We start from the raw sequence: 14,687 nt of genomic DNA on the forward strand, positions 1-14,687 counted from the left end.
GACATCCCATGGGCAAAGGTCCCTTCCCAGTCCGGTGACTTTGAGACTCAGTTCTCCCTTTCGGAAATCAAGAGGCTTTGACTGGCTGACCAGCAAGGTCCCCTCTATCTCTCTGAGTGGGTATATCTGAGGATACTTAGGGTCGCATGACAAGGAGGAGACCCCACTTAGACCGGATATAGGGAAGACGGCTAGGTCTGGGGGAAACTAGGGCAGCGTACTGGAACCTTTCTCTTTAAAGGCCAGGTGTAAAGAGCAACAGACTACAACTCCCAGCATGCCTCGCTCCAAGGACCACGCCCCTTACAACTTTTAACCTCAGAGGAAACTACGTGTCCCAGAATGCAACGCACAAGAACGCGTTTCTCCACCCTCCCTCTCTCGAGCTTGTGTTGCACTATGGGAAATGTAGTCCGGAGGTGGGGAGGAGTAGTCAAAAAGAGGTATTTGTAATGGGTTGCTTGGGACTGTGGTTGGCCCTCATAACTCCAAAAAAAGAGGAAGAGGGGAATCCAGACTGTCACTCTGGTCTTTTGAATGGGGACACCTGAGCTGTGTTACTCTTGAAAGAAAGGAAGAGAGATAAGCCCTGTGGGTGAAGAAGAAATTCCCGCCTGTGGTCATTTTATTCTCCCCAAATCCCGCCCGTCCCCCTTCATTTATTGTTGCTCAGGGATGCAGCGCCGCGATCCTATTGGTCGAAGCTCTCAGGAGCAGGCGGGATGTCCAAGAAGCCCCAAATCAAAGCTTAGGCGCACTTTCATTGGTCCGATTCACGAGCGCAGGCGCGAGCGGCCTGACTCCTGTTCCCGAGGGACCGGTGAGCGGCCATTGGCCAAGGCCCGCGAAAGATTAGTTTGGATTGGTGGTTGATAGAAAGAGCCGGGCTTCTTCCTTACTTTCCTCGAGTGATAGCATGTGATTGGTTTAAATCCGCGGTCCCGAGTCGTTGATTGGATAGAAGTCACACATCTGGAACTGTGATTGGTCCAGGTTCAGGACCTCCCGCCCCGTGCAGGCAGCGAATGGTGAAATGGAAACGGGGAGGGGAAAGGCCGCGACGTGAGCGCGCGACCTCCGGCGCCATTTTGTCGAGAAACAAGCGGAGTTAACCGAAGAAGAGAGAGAGGGAGAGAGAGAGAGAGGCGAGAGAGAGGAGAGAGAGAGAGGGAGTGAGCGAGAGAGAGAGGAGAGAGGGAGGAGGGGGAGGAAGGACGAGAGGAGGGAGAGCCCGGGACCCAGGAGCCTGCCTGTGTCCAGCGCCCCCGGAGCCGCCTGAGGTGAGCCCCACCGGAGTGGGGGCCCGGCGAGTCGCCCGCCGCGTCAGCTCCGGAACGCGGACGCGGGCTGGGGGAGGGGAGCGAGGGAGGGGAGGGGGGGGTCCCGTGGCCATCGGAGGCCTCTCTTCCCGGCCGCGGAGGGAGGCGGGCGGGCGAGGAGGGCCCTGGGCCCGGCCTGCTCCTCCCCTGCTGCTCGGGGCCCGGCGGGAAGGCCCCGGGGCTGGAGCGCCGGGCCGCGCCGCCGGCCCAGGACCGAGGGGGCCCGCCCCGCCGCGCACATTGTCAGCGCCGGGGGCCCCGGCGGGCCGGCTTCCCCTGGAGAGGAGGGCGGCCCCCACCTGGTCCTCCGAGACAGCCGCGCGTCCCCTCGTCCACGCGCGCGCGCGAACACACACACACACACTCACACGTGCCGCCCCTTCCCCTTCTCGCCGAGGCTCACTGCCGCCCCCTCCTCTCTCCCTGCGGGCGGGACACTTGTAGGCCTCGGTGTAGTCGAAGGGTCTGCTGGCCGAGGGCCTTCTCTGGACCCGGCTCCGGGGGGGCCGGCACTCAGTAAAGTGCCTACTGTGTGCGCCTCTCCGGCCTCTCGGGGGGGAGGGGGAAGCAGCGTTCGGTAAAGTGCCTATTGTGTGCCGACCTCCGGGGACCGTGCTGTTTAGCAAGTCAATCCTCCTGGCGCTTAGTAAGTGCCTACTGTATGCCACTCTTTGAGGTCCCTCTCTAGACCTGACTCTTTAGCAGTCAATGCAAATGGCACTTCGTGCCTACCGTGTGCCGACCCTTCAGGCCCCTCTCCAGACCCTGCTCTTAAGCGGTCAAGCCTGCCGGCACTTAGTAAGTGCTTACTGTGTACCAGTCTTTGAGGTCTTTCTCCAGACCTCTTTAGCAGTCAAGCCAAGGGGCACTTAGTACCTACTGTAGTACCTACTGTGTGAGTCTATCCTTCAGGTCTCTTTCTAGAGTTTTCTTTTTGTAGTAGTCAAGCCGTTAGCACTTAGTGAGGGCCCACTATGTGCCAATCCTTCAGGTCCCCCTCTAGACCTTTTTATAGTAGATAAGCCCTGGCACTAAGTACCTACTGTGTGCTAGCCCTGGGGGGTAGGAAGAAAAGTAGAAAAGGGAAACCCTCTGGAAACAAAACTGCTTGTCATCGATTTGACAGAAAAGCAGCCTTAACCCGGTTGCCAGGGAACTTCCTCCTCCTCTCTTGTAATAAGTGACCCAGGTAAGGGGAATCTCAAAACCTAAACCACCTCTGCTCTTCCATCTGAGTGATAGCTCCTTTTCTCTGCTTACCATGCCATCATTAGGTTACTTGGGTTTGTCTGAGATTTAAAAAGAAATAGTGGATACTTTGGTTACAGTGACTGAGGATAGAAAAACTTAAAAAAATTGATAAATTTTGGAGAGGCCAGTTCTCTGTGATCCAGATTAGAATTATTTATATTCCAAAGACTGGCCATAGTATATTAGCCGAGAGTTAATATGACATAGTTACTGTTAATAGCTCACATTTCAGGTTTTAAAACTAGTTACATTGTTTTTCTGAGAAAGACCGGAACTAGAACTACTTATTTGCAACTTCAGGGAGTTTTAGACCTATCTTGAATATCTGAACTCTGATGGAAGCATTTTGGTAAAACTAACTTGAACATAAAATTCTCTTGGCAACAACATTTTGCGTCCTGGACTTTTTAAAAGAAGTTTAGTAAGTTTTAGGTACCAAAAGTGAAACATCTGCAGGAATAGCTAAAGTTGTTCTCTTCAGTCCCAACATTTCAGCTTCAGATTGAAGACTGTTGAAACACACACATCCCTTGAATTTTTCAGCATCGTGAAAAGGCCAAATCTTCTGTTATTTAAGATATACTTTAAAGTAGCTGCTTAACACCCCCCCCCCCCCATATCCTTGACTAATAATAGTCTCTTTCTCTAAGTGTAATTGTAGTTTTGTTAAGTCATGTACTGAGTTCTGGATCTTATTTGCCTAGTTTTATACTTCCTAAAATTTGTGGCCTCCCAGAATTTAGAGGTGTCAACTTCGAAGGAAGTCAGGAAGTCTGTAGCATTTTTTCCAAAAGGAAAATTTATTTGATATAATGCTAGTACTATGCTTTTAGGCAACTTTTTTTTAAAAAAACAAAACTGAGCATTTAAAAATACTTGTACTTCTGGAAGTTAACAAGTGGTAGGCTGCCATTTTAAAATGGCCCCTTTAGGAATTTGGTAGATTTCTTATGGTAATAGAACAAAATGTAATTTTCAGGAATCTTAAAAAAAGTATTGACTGATGTACTGACATTCTAAATTTTGCATTTACTATGCATTCCTGACCTTATTCTAAGTCCTCAAACCAATCTGAATTTCTTGCTGGGAAATTTCAAAATGGCATCCTACTGAGACTTATATCAATCTCAGCTATGTAGATGGAAAAACCAGTAATGCTGTTTCTGCTTAAATCTTGAATCTGTGGTTAACTTTTAAAAAGCAAAGGTTAAGGATAAAATTGATAGATCGGCTGTTAAAATCAACTAAATTTTCACTTGCATAGTCTCAAGTGTGCATCGTATTTTAAAGTAAAACAAAGTAAACTAAGCTTGGCCTTTGAACAGTGTTGTGTGTAAGAAAACGTATAGTTATAAGAAGACTTGTAAGGAATTTTGAACAAATTGCTGCAGTTGAAGAAAACTAGGAATGTGAGGAAGTTTTGTTATGACTATAGTACAGTTACTGCTTAAGACTAGAGTACGTATTTCTGGGTTCTTTCAGTGCTTGTCATAGTCACTAAAAAACTCCTAAGATGTTAAATGGATCAAAGGATCTACAGCTGTAACAAATTTCAGGAAAGTTTTTTTAGTGTTAGAATTTCTAGCTGAAATTTACCTCTGTATTCTCAGTTTTATAGCTAAACATTTCCTCACCCAGACAACTAATTTAGTTGTAGGTTAGTAAGTGATTATTTCTAAGTTAGTAAGGATGTAGTGGTATGGGGGAAGGCTTTTGAAATGCTTATGCCAATAGAAGAGGTGTGAGGTTTGGATCAAGAGAGACAGTTGGTAGTTTTGAGATGCAATGGTACCTTTAATTTAACTTAATTTTCATTGTTTTTGTGGCTTAAAATATGCTTTAGAATTTATTTGCTTTAATTTAAATATGTACATATATGTATGTGTGTGTGTATATATGTGTGTGCGTATGTATGTTTGTATAGGCACCTGAGACAAGAATAGGAGCCTTTACAATGCAAGGTGACTAGTTCATGTATTATTGGTACTTTATACTTAGAATAATTTTTTCCAGGTACTTTAGATTGTTTTGGAATATTAACACACCTATGACTTTTATATTGCTTTATAAATGAGTTGCTCAGAAAAGGATTCACACCCCCAGAGTCTTTCTATCATTTTCTCAGGAGCAGATTAGTATTAAAATTGTATTGCTCTCAGCCTTTATTACTGAACATGGATCAGTGAAGTTTTATCCATGTGATTGTTTCTTTTTATAGTGCAGAATGAAACCCCTTCCCGCCTCTGCTTTCTTAGCCTTTGTAACTCTTGTCCCTGTGCTCTGGTAAATCCTTCAAGAGAGGTTGAGCTGATGTACCAGGGGCCTTCCTGTAGCTCCTTTTACCCTCTTGGGATGGTTCCCTTGGTTATTCCTCAGTTTTTGCTTCTCTTGGTACCCCCACCTCTTGGCACAATGCCTCCCACATCACTAAAGTGCTTCATGACTTGTTGATTGATCTACATCTTCCTTTCCAGTCAGTGCTGTGACACCCTTTACAATTTACACTAATGATTCTTTGGTAATAATATACTGCTGCTTACTCTCATCACATGCCTCTCCTTTACTCTTCGGAAGACCTGAGACTTTAATACTTTTGCGATAGTAATCTAAAGTCAGGGAATTGTATGGCATCACTGGAAGTTTATTGATAAAAAGATGGGTCTTTGTTTCGGGAGAAGCTTGGGTTCTTTGAAGTTGTTGGCGGTTTCCCAGTTACTGTCCTGCTTATCTTCTCTTTAATTCTGGGTCCAGTTCCTTCATTTTCAGTATAGAATGTTTGTCCCAGAGGTATATACTGCTTGAGCTGCTCTATGGGTTGCTCACTATAATCTGGACAGTAGAAGTCCTTCATCTACATGTTTTTTCTTGTATTGATAGTTATAACTCTGAGCCATTATGGATCTTAGGGGCTTTGAAATGTGATTTTGCAAACAGTCAATTATATCTTCCCATTATATAGAATATACTTTAATTTGGACTCTGTTGGGTATTAGCTGTTGTTCTCTGTGGTGTTTTATTCCCTGAAATGCTCTTCTAGACTAGTTTCTCACCTTATGCCTCTCTTGAGCCTAAGTTTCTTTATCTGTAAAGGGAGAGGTTATAGTCATAACCCCTAAGCCCCCTTTAGTTGTAACTCTGATACTGCTGTTAGTCCTTCATTCTCGAGGACCAATGACATCAGGAAGGTGATGTTTTGACTTATGTGTGAATTGGATTTAAGTGAGGCAGAGCTTTGAAAAACCCTCAGCCTCACCCTCTCCTCCAGAGTCCAGTGGTGATGGCTCAGCATGAAGTGGGTGATATTATGATCCTTCTTCCCAACATATTGTCTAAGGTACCATTTTCAAGAACCTACATCACCCTAGTTTTATGCTGTTATTGTTTTCTCCACTTTTCTTACTCAGTCCCTCAATAGCCTCTTAACTAGTCTGTATACAGAAAAAGACAATGAGGTGGCACAGCGGATATGGCACTGGACCTGGAGTTAGGAAGTCATGAGTTCAAATTCAGGCTCAGGCACTTACTAGCTAGGTATTCCTAGGCAAGTCACTTAATCTCTGCCTCAACTTCCTCAACTGTAAAATAGGGATGATAATAGCACTTATTAGGGTAGTGTGAGGATAAATGGGTTAATATTTGGAAAGCACCTAGCTAAGTGTCTGACACATAAGAGGCGCTGTCTAAATGTTAGTGGTTGTTGTTAGTCATTGCATGAAAACAAGGTTAAAGCCTTGGTTCCATCAGAATATGTCATAGCTACTTGTCTTCATTTCTCTCCCTCCTTGGATCATGTTATTCTGCTTACATAATCCTCAGGGGCTCTCTATTGCTTGGCACATACAGCCCAAATTCTAGCTTGGTTTTAGACCGAGGGTTCTTACCCTTTTTTTGTGTATGTTTTGGACCCCATTGACTGGTGAAATCTATGAACCCCTTCTCAGAGTCATGTTTTCAGATGGATAAGATAAAATACATAGGATTACAAAGAAGCCAATTATATTGAAATACAAAATATTAAAAAAAGTTCGTGGCCTCTGGGTTAAGAACCCTTGCAGTAGGCTGCCTACAAATCTGAGCTGATCCTACTCCTCTTTACACTCTGCTTTGGCCAGACTTTTCCTCCTCCCTGTCATTGTTCATGTTGTTCTTTCTGCCCATCTCCCGAAAGCCTGCTGATCTGTTGAGGACTAGCTCAAATACGACTTCCATGACCAGTTCTTCTTGTTCCTTCCTGGTCTCTTTCAAACCGGACAACCAGCTTCCCCTCTATGTGCCCATAGCATTTTGCTTGTGTCTTTTGGCCCAGTCTATGTTCTGTTCTATTGAGGACAGTTCACAATCCCTTTCACTGACCTCCTTGAAGACAGGCTCTCTTTTCCTTTTTCTATGCCCGTGGAGGCAATATAGAAATGATGGCATTAATCTTATCCCTCTCCCCTGCCCCCCCCCAACATTTTATAGTGCCTGTAGAGAACTTATTTTCCCCTCCCCCCCCAAGCTAGTGATTTCAGTTGGTAAACTCTCTGAGGGCAGGTGCCTTGCTCAGATGAAGAGCTCAATTTTTTGTTGGATATTCTGTTCTGTTTTGGTTCTCTAGTAGGAATCAATGCATTTTAGTATTACCTGTTTATGAATGGCTTTTCTTTCCCTCCTTTTGTGATGTTGTAAATTCATCGATGGCTTTTTGAATAGTCTGATTCTGAGAGTTAAAGTGGGAGCATTGACGTTGTTATACAAGCTGAAGGTAAGAATTAAAGACTTGTTGAATGGTCACAAAACTGATCATAGGGCAATTTGTCTGGGTTTGCACCAGACATGAGCACATACAGCATCACTAAACTAAACGATTTGGAGTATTTTGGAGTGGGACAGTTAACTTGTGTGTCCAAAGCAAGTTCTGAAGATGATGCCTTTATGTTACTTTGCACCATAATGCCTAGTACTGTAACATGCAGCTAACCCACACAGTGAATCCTTCCATATACCATGGAGAGTAGAATTATCTGGCATTGTGTGCATTCTTAAAATAAGTTAAGAATTATCTCTTGTTATTTCCCTTTTTGAGTTCTACCATAGTTGCTGATCTGGTGCTATCCTATGTCCTGACTTTTCCTAGAGAAGTTCACAAACCTGCTAATGTATGAAAAGACAGTCTCCTAAGATGAGTACGAGCATTTAATGCTTAATTTTGTTGTAATTTGTGACTCCTCTTAGAAAGGAAGTAGGCAGAAAGGTAGAAAAGCTAGTTTGGGGAGAAAGGATTGCATTAAAATAATAATAGTAATGTAAGAATTTAACTGATTAGCCCTACTGGAGGCATAGTCTCTAATGTTTACTTGGAGTGTGAATTCTATTGTTCTGCCCTGCTTCTTTGTCTATGTGGATATCTAGGGTAACCACTTTCTTTTTTTAATTAAGTTAATTGAAGAACACTGTACAGTTATTGACATCTTACAGTCTTACACATATTATATTGTTAGAAAATCTAGCTTAAAAAATAAATGCTGGGAAACATGCTATTTAGATATCCATTTGAAAACGGTAGTGAGGTCTTGGAGGTTAGAATTGTTCCAATCCCCCCCCCCCCCCCCCCCCATCTTAGAGGCAGGCTTCTTAACCTTCCTGGTGCCCTTAATTTCTTAATCTTTTTAAAGTGTGAGGGAACTTAAGTAAATTATCTACTCTGTTAAATAAAACTGATTCCTAAACTCCATTTATTATTGCTGATACACTGATAAGCCTTTTAGTCTGTCTTAGTTGTCTGAGGCCCTGAAAGGTGGTCGCTTGCTGACTCACTTGGCCATGTATGTCTGAGGCAGGACTTGAACCCAGGTGTTGACTCTGAGGCCCTCTGTGTCATCCTGTGTCTACCGTGTCACCCTGCCTTGTGTTGTGCAAAATATGTTAAGATTCAAAAAGCACCACTAGATTGAATAATATTCCATCCAATTGTATAACCTGGTTTGGTGTTAGTAGAACTTGAAATTAAAAAAAAATTCTGGTTTTTTAGTTGAGCAAAGCAAAATGCTTAAAGTGGTGTATTCTCTGCTGTACAGGGTGTTCCTAAAGTCTGGACACATAGGCAAAAATGGGCTTTGCCAGATTGACGTGAACTTGATGCAACAACTCCACATTGCCTGTGTGTCCAGACTTTAGGGACACCCTGTATAGAGCCATTTCTTGTTTATTCACTTTAATGGCATATTCCTTGCAAATAATTAATTTCAAACTTAACATTCCTACAGCTAAGCATGTTTATTTTTTATAGCTCCCTCCCCCATCTAGAAAAAAATATAAGTTATTCAGTGCCTTTCACATATGAACATAAATTATTTTGGCCAACCATGTTTGAGTTATTCATAGTTAGCTCTCCATTAGTAATGGAAAGTTAAATATAGGAACGACTTTGATAGCCAGTATGCGTTTGAAAGGAATGAAAACTGAGGGTTGTGGTGATTTTTTTTTTAAAGTAGTTTTGTGCAGGACTAAAAAGAAAGTTGAAAGTGTCACAGTTATACCATTAAGATGTCTATTTAATAGATGAGCTTCAAAGGAGTCATTCTACTTTTTAAAAAAAGCTACTGTTTAGTACAATTTTTATTTTTAAAGTAGTAACTTTTGCACATTTTCTAGGAATTTAGATAGAGACCTTTTCTAAGTAGTCAAACTTGACTCCTCAACATGTTACATCTATCCCCTTTTCTCGTAGCATAACCACTGTAGTCTACATTCTCATAACCCCTGGACTATATCTTCCTAATTAATCTTCCAGCATGTAGTCTCTCCCCTCTTTAGTCTCCATACACCACATTGTTATTCTAAAGCACAGGTCTGATCCTGTCACTCACCTGCTCAAGAAGCTTCTGTGGTGCTCCACTTCCTCTTGGATAAATTAACATACTCCTGGCATTTAAAGCCCTTCAAAATCTGGCTCTAGCCTCTTTTTCAGACTGATTACACATTTATATGTCCCTCCAATCTCCCCCCTCCCCCACACCCACATGTACACAGCTCTTACAAGCTAACTTGCTTGATATTCTTTGTATATGATATTCCCTCTCTTCTTGGCATTGCTCGTTGTCCATGCCTGGAATACTTTCCTTAGCTCCACTCGTAGCTTCCTGCAAAGCTTAACTCAAATGTCACTCTAGTTCTAATAGTCCTCCTTCACCTCTCCCCCATCACTTTGTATTTATTTTGTATGTGTCTTATCTGAATGTGTATCTCACCAATTGTTTGGCTATTTATTTTAATTTCCAAATTTGTATGTCCAGCACCTAACATAGTGCTTGACAGATGAAGTGTTTAGAAAATGCTTATTTATCGATGCTTTGTTGCATGATGAGACCCAGGACTTTAGTGGTGACTGTGGGAACAAATGGACTGATTAAGAGAAAAATTTTGAAGAATATGGTGTATGAAAAGGATTAATCAGTTAACAGACATTAAACTCCTGCTAGGCACTAGGCATTGGTAGAAGCTGGGAATACAAATTCAAAAGTGAACTGAGATTCCATTCTACTCAGGGTGCTAGTGCAGGTTGGTAGTTGAAGAAATACAGGATGTATACAAAATAAATACAAAGTGATTTGGGAGGGAGTCCCTAACAGCTGGGGAATCAGTAAATGATATTCGAAGGGGTCAGTTCTTGAGTTACTTGAGTCTAGAAGGGAGGCAGTAATTTTAAGTGAGACAGCTGCACTCATGGCAGTGATGAGGAGCTAGCACATTCTAGCTGTGGGCAGCAGCCGGTACAGATGCCTCAAGACAGTATATGAAATGTTAAGAGCAGAGGGGAGAAATGGCCAAGAAGAGAGAGGAGGTTTGGAGCCAGTGCGAGCTGTCTCTGAATGCCAAGTACAGGAAATAGGGAGTTTATGGAGTAAGGGGTGGGGGGGAGGTTCACCTGGTAAAACGCACACTTCAGGAATGTTCCTGGCACTTGTGGAGAGGGCAGATGGCAGACCAAGATTTTTGTTTTGGATAATGAGGAGAATGGCTAACTATCCCCTGACTGAAGCAGGGAAATGTAGAATTGGTGTTTGGGGGTTGGAGAGAGAGTAGAAATATCCTTAAAGTGGAAATATTTATCATTGACACTCAGTGCTTTCAGACTGACATTAGGAATTTGTCCTATCTGTAGCACCACCCACCCCAATAACATATTTAGATAGATGAAAACCAGTACTTTAAGTGAGACAACATGACATAGTGGATAGGGTACTGGCCTTTGAGTCAGAAAGACTGGGTTTAAATCCTTCCTCAGACTCTAGCTGTGTGATTTTGGGCAAGTCAACCTTGCTGTGCTTCAGTTTTCTTAATAAAATGGAGGATTGTATTTGATAACCTTTAATGCCCTTTGCAACTTGAAAGCTATGATCCTATGGCCAAACTTAAAGGATTTTATCCTAGGTTTTCTTCACCTCATCTCCAAAAGTGAGGGAAAGGAGAGAGATCCATTTCTTGGATGAGTAAATTTCTCACATGTGATTTGTGAGAGTTAAAAGCTTTATGAACTAATTATATGTATCCTAATGAGTTGTAAATGAGACTTGTGAGCGAAAATCAGAATATAGCCTGGGCATTTAGGCTAAAGGTGATGTGTGTGTGTGTGTGTGTGTGTGTGTGTGTGTGTGTGTGTGTGTATGTGGGGAGCAGGGTAGGAAGAGTTAAAATAAAGGTGTAAGGCCAACTAGATTTTGGCCTAACCAAGAGAGCAAACAAACTGCTCTGTAAACTGTTGTAATGAACAATTGTATATAGTATATTTTGTGTGTGTGTGTGTGTGTATGTGTGTAGAGAGAGAGCTAGTCGCTGAGGTTAAAGGTTAACACTGATATCTTCAACAACTTTATGATACATGGTACCAAATACTACTCTAACTAATGTAATTGTTGCTTCTGGTTAAGGAAATATTTTTCAGGAGTTTGGTCAGTCATTTTTGACTCTTTGTGACCTGATTTAGGGTTTTCTTGGCAAAGATACTGGAGTAATTTGCCCTTTCCTTCTCCAGCTCATTTTACAGATGAAGAAAAGTGATTTGCCCAGGTCACACAGCTAAACATCTGAGGTCAGATCTGAACTCAGTTCTTCCTGATTCCAGCTAGGTGGTACAGTGGCTAGAATGTGGGGCCTGGAGTCAAGTTGTATCCACTGTGCCATCTAGCTGCCTTTTTCAGAGGTTACATCCATTCTTTTGTTGAATGCATATAAGTAGGCTGGGAAGTCCTAAGATGCAGTTTGCAGTTGTCCCTTCAATGAAACATGTAGTCTGTTAAGGCATGTTGAGCATTTCACTGATGTATTTTAATCTGGCATGATGTAAATTTTATTTATGCAAATAGGATTCATTGACTTGGGTGTTCTTGTCGAAACAGACATTTTCAGATGATCCTATATTGAATCAGTTCCAAAACCATGATGTCTAAGTTGAATGATAAATGTCTTGAAAGGGTTATTGATTATTGTTTCTAGTGCCTGTACTGTCTGGGTAGCTGAGTAAGAGGATATTTTAAAAAAATAGGTAAAGCTTCTTGAAAAACTGTCTCTGCCTGATTGACTTTAGTGTTATGCCCACCTACTTTTGTTGCTGTTTGGCTTCCCTGCCCCTACCCTATGCTGAAACTATCTCAAACATCACCAGTGAGTTCTTAATCCCTAAATCTAATGACTATCTTCAAATTTCTTCCTGCCTTCTCTATAGTTTTTGACACTTAATAATCTCCTGCTCTGAACAGTCTCCTCCTTTCTTCTCCCTTGGCTTTAGACACATTACCCTTTTGGTTTTCCTCCTATCTCTATCCACTTCTCATCTTCTTTAAGCTTTTTATTCTGTTGGTCTTCTCTTCTATATTTTCTCCGTTGATCATGTCGGTAGCTTCTGTAGCGTATTTATAATTTGTATTCAGTTGATTGATAAAACTTGTATCTTCAGTCTAACCTCTTTTCTGCGTTCCAGATGGATTTATCCAACTGCCTACATGACATAAATATTTAAATGTTCAAGTGTCCTATCAAGCTCACCATACTATTCATGCTCTTAGTCTCACTATTTCTGTTACTGACAGCACCATGCACTCATTTTCTTGTGTTTAAAACTTTGGTGTGATCCTTCTCATAACCAGTTTGGGTTCTATTTCTTTTCATTCTGTTCTCTCTGTATTACTTGTCTGTCTTCTATTCCTACTCTTAGTACCTTCCTTTACTACATTCGGCTTCTGACAGGTCTTCCTGACTCTTCCCCAGCTAATTTCTTCCTCTCATCCCCATTGTATTTGTCTTCCAAATGTTATTTCTAGTTATTTTACTGAAATATCTTCAGTGGTTTCCTTTGGCTTAACGAGTAAAAAGTTCATTCCTGGTCCATGTCAACCTGAAGCCAACTCTAATACATTTATGAATTATGGTTGTATATGTCATTTTCTATCAGACTAAGCTTCATTAGGGTAGGGATTGGCTTATCGAAACTTTGCATTTCCCCCAGTACAATGCAGGTCCTTAATATATGTTCTTTGAATTAAATTGAATAATAGTGAAAAAATAGCTTTGCTAGCATAATACGGGGTTAGCTAGGTGGTACAATGAATTGAGTGATGGGCCTAGAGTCAAGAAGACTCATCTTCCTGAGTTCAGATCTGGCCTGAGACACTGTGTGTGACCTGGACAAGTCACTTTTGATCCTGTTTGCCTCAGTTTCCTCATCTGTAAAATGAGCTGGAGAAGGAAATGGCAAACCACTCTAGGTATCTTTACTAAGAAAAAGCCCAAATGGATGGTGAAGAGTCGAGTGACTGAACAACAACAAAACATGACATGAGCCCTGCCGCCTTCTCTGCTATCTGGAAGTAATCTATCCCCTTGGGCTGGCACTTTTATCTTTCCTATACTCTCCATTTTATATTATATTTATTTGTGGACATGGCTTGCGTTTTCTAGTAGATTGTGAGCTCACTGAGGGGGTGGGGTGGGGGGTGGGGGTGGGGCGACCTTAGTTCCTGAGCACACAACTGAGTTGCAAAAATTAGAATGAGTGTACTTCAACGTAAGGAGTCTATTTCCTTGTCCCATTTTACAAGCCTGTGTTTTGGATCCAGTGAATTATATTAAAGGAGAAATTCTACATAATAGGTTTCATAAGTCTTTGTCCATTTGGCAATGAAAATACTGACTCGGCATGGTATTTATACGATAATTGTATTTTAATACCTATAAAGTGGGTGTCTTAAATTGACTTTTCAAAAATCTTGAACTGATGATTTAAAAAACTCTTTTGTAAGAATATTTGTTATCTGTAGATAAACCGGCAAAGCAGTTTCCTAGTGGGGAATTGAGAGGTGTATTAGAGAGAGCTGGGGAACCCAAGACCATTTTAATTGTAGGAGATGGCAAGATACACTCGTTTGGCTGGGAGAGATCTGATTTTAATAATGTTGCACACTGTTAGAGGAACCTTGACCAGGTGGTTTCTCTGACCTATCGTAGTCTGCTTTGAAGTGGCTTGGAGCTTGAGGTATTATTAGGTTGAGATTTCATGGACCATCTCTGCTCCAGAAATGAGTCCCTTCTAGACAATATAGACCCTAAAGCATAAGTGGATTACTTTGAGCTGCTGCCATAAGCCTATCTTCATATAGATGTGGCAATTTACAACATACTACAGTGCATGTTGGTTTTCTATTCATTTCTTTGTGAATTCGGGAATCTGAAATATATTTTCCTCTTCTCTACTTATTTAAAATAATTGCTTATGAAGTTCCAAATGTAATTTCCCATAGAAACATTGTGCCACACAGTAGTTAAAATTTTACTGGCACAGTGCTCTATTCAGACTTTTTTGAACTGCTCTAAGAATTTAACCCCCATATATAGCATTTCTAGAGATATATGTCTTTGAAGTTCACAGTGGAGCTAAAACCAATTTCTGAGCAAGTGGAGTTTATTCCCTTAGGCAGCAATGCTTTGAACACCACCCTGCATTTATCTTTGTGCATATCTCCTCTCGTTTCCACCCTTTACTCAGTGTAAACAAACATTTGCTTTGTGTCCACTGAACAATGTACTCTTTCTAATGCAGCAGTAGGCTTCTGTTATGAAGGTTGGAGGGGATTCTTCAGAATT

The 14,687-nt window shown here is 41.8% G+C and overlaps 1 protein-coding gene across 8 annotated transcripts in view; it reads left to right on the top strand.

Annotated features, from left to right (window-relative positions):
* Positions 1-1,070: 1,070 nt before the first annotated feature.
* The window catches only part of CNOT1 (CCR4-NOT transcription complex subunit 1), a 96,853-nt gene continuing 83,236 nt past the window's right edge, over positions 1,071-14,687 (top strand). For 7 of the 8 annotated variants that reach the window (XM_036751929.1, XM_036751932.1, XM_036751936.1 and 4 more), the window contains exon 1: positions 1,194-1,280. The gene's annotated coding sequence lies outside the window, so the exon portion shown is untranslated. Of the gene's footprint in view, positions 1,281-14,687 lie in introns of all 8 variants that reach the window. The other variant, XM_036751934.1, reaches the window with a different exon arrangement.

The sequence above is a fragment of the Trichosurus vulpecula genome, chromosome 3, assembly GCF_011100635.1.
Source record: "Trichosurus vulpecula isolate mTriVul1 chromosome 3, mTriVul1.pri, whole genome shotgun sequence".
Taxonomy (NCBI): Eukaryota; Metazoa; Chordata; class Mammalia; order Diprotodontia; family Phalangeridae; genus Trichosurus; species Trichosurus vulpecula.